The sequence below is a fragment of the Taudactylus pleione genome, unplaced genomic scaffold (assembly GCF_031769625.1).
Source record: "Taudactylus pleione unplaced genomic scaffold, aTauple2 ptg000814l, whole genome shotgun sequence".
Lineage (NCBI taxonomy): Eukaryota > Metazoa > Chordata > Amphibia > Anura > Myobatrachidae > Taudactylus > Taudactylus pleione.
The window spans coordinates 1,006,042-1,011,569 of NW_028285216.1; the positions used below are offsets into that span (position 1 = coordinate 1,006,042).

Here is a 5,528-nt window from a genome sequence, read left to right on the forward strand (position 1 = left end):
TAAGGCCAAAAGGTTGCACCAAGGTAGCTGGATGACTATGCTAAACGACACAAATAGGCGGCACACACATGGCCCATCTAGGAGTGGCACTGCAGTGGCAGACAGGATGGCAGTTTCAAAAACTAGGCCCCAAAGAGTACATAATGCAAAGAAAAAAAGAGGTGCAAGATGGAATTGTCCTTGGGCCCTCCCACCCACCCTTATTTGGTATAAACAGGACATGCACACTTTAACAAACAAATGAACTGAATCAATGAACAGCGCTGGAGTGATAAATAATATAATATAAAAATGTGTGTTCTAGAAAAATGCCCAAAAGCAATACCATGAATCACATTTCATAATCAAAACAATGTAAAGACATTAATCAAATTATACCATGAACAACTCTAAAAATAAAAAGCATATAATGGAGTATTATAAAAGCACATATATATACAACACAATTGCGGTGTCCACTATGGTTAAATGTGGACAAATAGAGGACTGCAATCTGCAATATTAAACTCTTGATATCCCAATATTGACAGTGAACATAGATGAATAGTCAAAGTAATATAATGATTGATTGTCCCTTATGTGAAAAATGCAGTCAGCCTGCAAGGATACTAACAGGGGAATTCAATATAGAGCGATAAGTCAGTTTCTGCGAGGTTATCCTGGAATGACGTCATTTCGGCTATTTGACTTTTACACCGTATTCAATTTGGAGTTTACGCAAAAAAAAAATGCGTAAACTTTTCGGCACTATGGCCCTTCGTCGAGCGACACGTATCCTATTGAAATTAATTGGTTAACGCCGTTTCCGTATTCAATATGAAAAATGCGAAAAAGTATCGGAGTTTTGAAGTGACTTTTCGCAGTTTTTTTAACGCCAATCGGAGGGTGGTGAAAAGTCTGAAAAACTTTTTGTGGGGTAATTTCACCTGTGGTATTGAGGTGGTAGAGGGATTTCAGTAATGGCTGCATTTTTTTTCCCCAAAATGAGTTTTTGGGACTCTTAAATCAGTGTTTTTAATATTACCTCACCACACTTCCTGGTTTTACCTCAGGAGTATTTCCTGTCACTGACAGGAAGTCAATCACTCCTGGGTATGGACATTCAGGGAGAAGCAGCATCTGTGCAGTCAGCTGTATAAACTTTGCATTTTCCAACGCTTTTGAGGTATTTTACTTACGAAAAGTAAATTTTTTTACACTAGCTACAAAGATGGAGCAGCATACTGATACCATCTGGATGTTCATGGTCCGTGCATCAGTGGGGTCTCGTCTGGCCATGGACGAAGGTGGTGATCAGGAGGCAGCTCCATCGGGTGAGTTGGTCCGTGAGTCAATTCCACGCCCATGCCAGTTTCACACTAGACGTGAGCTGGATGGTCTCCCCGAGGTAGAAGTGATAAGGATTTATCGCTTATCTAGCTCGTTAATCTATGCACTATATGATCAAATGGAGCCGGACCTGCAACCACGGAAGCGCTCAAACAAGGCAGTCAGTGGCATGTCAAAGCTCCTGGCTGCCTTGCATTTTTTTGCGTCAGGCACTTTCCAGCCGACCCTGTCCCAAGTCGCCGGTTTTTCCCAACCAACATTTTCTCGCGTATTTTAACGTAGGTCCTCAAGGCATTCCTAAAATTGACCCAGTACATATAATTTCCTGATCAGGATAGTGAATGGAGGGAGACCAAATTAGTTTTTTTTTCAAATTGCTGAGTTCCCCAACATTCTGGGTGCGATAGACTGCACCCATGTGGCTGTCCAACCACGCAGACATTCGGAGGAATGTTTTCGAAACCGAAAACATTTCCATTCCCTGAATGTCCAAATGGTTTGCGATGCCAACTTAAGAATAACCGATCTTTTTGTGGGCTTTCCTGGGTCGGCCCACTACTCCTTCGTCTTAAGCCAGTCGACATCAGCTCGGGACTTTGAGAGCGGCAAATTCCAGAACGGCTGGCTGTTGGGTGAGTAGCATTTATTTGATTTTTATTGAAAAATGTGTTAAACATTGTGAGAAAAATAATAAAAAACTGATGTTTATGATTTGAATTTGGCTCCAAATAATTGATGTTGGTACTTGTTTTTTTTTTTTTTGTTCCAAATCATGTTATGTCATTGATTACTCTAACTTCATTTTATTTATTTTTTTTGTCTTTTAGGTGATGCGGGTTACCCCAATAAAAGCTGGTTGTTGAACCCATTATCCAATCCCCAAAGTGATGCTGAGAAAAGGTATCAGGCAGCACACATAGCATCGAGGGGTATAATAGAAAGGACCTTCGGTGTACTTAAAAAGCCGCTTTCGGTGCTTAGACCGCAGTGGCGGTGTGTTGCTTTATTCACCGGAAAAGGTTTGCAGCATTGTTAATGCATGTTGTATTTTACACAACATTTGTGTTGCAAACCGTTTTCCGGTGCATATTGATCCTGAGGTTTGCCAGGATGCTGACCTTTCCTCAGCACCGCCGGAAGGTATGGACGACGGAGTCTTTTCGCGCCAATCACTGATCGAGGATTTTTTTAATTGTAAGTATGACATTTTTTTAAAATAAGTAAATGCTATGTAATTTCCAAAATGGGTTAATTTGAAATACTAATATTCTTGTTCAAATTTTGTTTTGGTTGGTGTTTAGCTTGATGGTCCTTTCGGATTATTTGTTTTTGAATTCTTGCCGCTCATTTTTTTTTCATGTTAAAGATTTGTTTTTTTTTCCGCCAGTTGTGGAAGTTGTGTTATGTTAAGGTACGTTATGATTTTCAAAAGAAACAAAAAATGAAATGTCAAGTACAATGTGTTTTATTTAAAAATTTGTCAAATTTTTCTATTTTGTAGTTCTGTTCCTGTTTCAAATTATTATTTTGGGATGGTTGGTTGATGTCTTTGTGCGATTGGAGAAAGTATCTTAAGGCCTCTACAGTCCCCCAAGCAACCTTATCCACTCGGCTTCCATGACTACTTGTCAATGCCTCCAAAATAAGGGTCTTCAGCCTGCACGGTTGTTTCCAAGGCTCGTTGCTAAGAAGAACAAAGACGCAGCACTTTGAACATGGTGAGTTGCAGTGTTTTTATTTTTTTTTTTTGGTGCAAATGTAAATGTTTTTTTTTTTTTTTTAAATTACCAGCCTTTTTGTTTTGCGTTTTGTTTTTCCCTGCTACTCCTATGTTCATCTATTTCAGTTAATCGTGCTGTCGTTCGAGGAACTACCCATGGAGAGTGCATGGCACCTGAGTCCAACAATGCCCTGCCTGGCATTAGTGAGAATGGAGAAAGCATCCTGAGGCCTCTGCAGTCCCCCAAGCTAACCTTATCCACTCGGCTTCCATGACATCCTGTTGTCTGACCATCCCAAATGAAGGTCTTCAGCCTGCATGGTTGTTTCCAAGGCTCGGTGCTAAGAAGAACAAAGAGGCAGCAGTCTTATACAGGTATGCTATAGTGTCAAATAGCTGAGATGGCTTATATTGTAAAGCAATTTGTGATATGTTTAATCTTAATGTGTTTAATCTTTCCCCTTTATTTTTTAGCTATACAAATGTATTCCAGAATACACAGCTTCCTTTGAAGACCCACCCTGTGAAAGTCACACTCAGGACTATTGAAGAATCTCATGGCAGGCAATTTTGCATCTGGTGAATGTATGTTTAAGCCTATGCAGTCTGAAAATCCACTTTAGTAACTCTGATACCGTAAGTATTTCTTGCTACACCAATCAAATAAGGGCTTGCACCCTGCTTCTATGTTTCCAGGCTCGACGCTGATAGGACGTAAGACGCTGCAGAATAATGTAGGTGAGCTGAAGTCAAATAGAGGCACGGAGCTGTTGGTTTTTAGTAAATGTCCAATTTTAAACTCTAATTTGATGTATTTGTATTTTTGTTTCTTATGGTGGAGTTTTGCCTGATGTCCTATGGGATTTGTTTCCTTATTGCTTGCTGTTTTCCTGGCCATCGCCCTTTGGACAAAGAAAGTCATTGGATTACTTGAATTATATATTTGCCTTTTCAGTTATTGCCAGTAAGTATCCTCATTCTTGTGTAGTACCGTAAAAATATCTATGCCACATCGCTTCTATGATGAATTCTCCTCTCAGTATCTAAATGAGGACCTTCAATATTTGTAAGCACCATTTGTTTTTGGTCTAAATAGTAGGTATTGTCAAGTAATCTTTTTATGGTATTTTACACCATCATTACAGTGTTAATAATTTTTTTTTAAGCTCATAATGGAACAAGTACCTTGTGAAGATAATGACCATCAAATTACTACTTGCAAAAACACATCCATTTCATATGTCATCCTCAAGGAAGAGACACTGCCTGGTTGGGACCCTTGGAAATTAGGATCTTTTATATATAACTAAAGGTATTTTTGTAACATTTATTTTGCAAATGTTATGTCTTATCAAAGTGCACGCGCCAATATAGCTATCATAGAGGGTTTTTTTTGGGAGAAATGTTAAACTAATTTTTATTTGAAAAAACAAAAATAATAAGTTTTAATGTGAAGTAAATTGTCGTCACTTCCAAATATTAATTGATTTCTCCAGGCACAACATGTATGGCTGATATTAGCAGCATCCCTGGATAATTGTGTCTGTACATTGCAATAAATGGCAAAGTAGTATTTAGATATGATCTCAGTAATCTCCATTTTGGCCACTTTAGTTTGCAACTTTTGAACGTAATGTTACCCACTGTAGACATTGGATATTTCCATTTTTATCACACCAATCTAGGTTTCCCCAGAAACTTGTGTTCAAAGGTCTTTGTCCATCTTAAGTTCCTGCCCGTCTACATGTGCAGAAAGCTGTAATTGTTGTCAGCCAACAAAGTATGTCAGGTCTTATTTTTTAATAAAGTTTAGCAGTATAAACAGGTTAATAATTTAAATGTGGGAATGTTGTTTTTGAAAAATTTTAAACCTACTCAGTAAATGGCATCGCTATCGTATTATTATCAAAATAAACAATGATGTCTATGTTTTCATTTACTTAAGATATGTAAAATAATTGATTTTGCTTACATATTATATTGATTACTACATTTATAGTAATTTCAATATAGATAGCTGAAGTTGAATTAATGCTTTTAAAATTGTTGCCTATTCACCATGGCTTAGATGTTGAAATTACAAAAAATTGTTTCCTTTTTTTTTCCTAGACCACCTTAAACAACTGATTTGAAGAATTGGATGAAGTCACATCTGTACCGGTGATATTTTAAAAAGAATAAAAATAAATTTTTCACCAATAAAAAATAGACATTTTTTTTTGTGATTTACGTTCAAAAGTACAAGTTGAGCTCAAATTCCACTGTGTGTAACATTGTGAAAATATACTTTCAAGTATTTGTTTGAAAATTTTGTTTGTGTTTTATTGTATTAAAAAATCATTAGTAGGGTTGACACTTTTTCAGTTATTGTATGTATCTATTACTTAAATGTCTAATAACTGCTAAAAAGGAATGTTTTTGCATTTATCTCCGTGTTTTTCACAATTATGTTTTGCAGTGGAATATGCCAACAATTTTT

The 5,528-nt window shown here is 37.2% G+C and overlaps 1 long non-coding RNA gene across 2 annotated transcripts; it reads left to right on the plus strand.

Annotated features, from left to right (window-relative positions):
• The first annotated feature begins 2,373 nt into the window (after nt 1-2,373).
• LOC148474803 (uncharacterized) lies at nt 2,374-5,292 on the plus strand. 2 transcript variants are annotated; one of them, XR_015872852.1, is made up of 8 exons: nt 2,374-2,523; nt 2,631-3,047; nt 3,176-3,424; nt 3,524-3,634; nt 3,746-3,787; nt 3,891-4,013; nt 4,216-4,361; nt 5,159-5,292. It is a non-coding gene; the product is annotated as an uncharacterized LOC148474803 (long non-coding RNA). The 2 variants fall into 2 exon arrangements; XR_015872851.1 differs by having other exon boundaries at nt 2,374-3,047.
• Nucleotides 5,293-5,528: the final 236 nt, after the last annotated feature.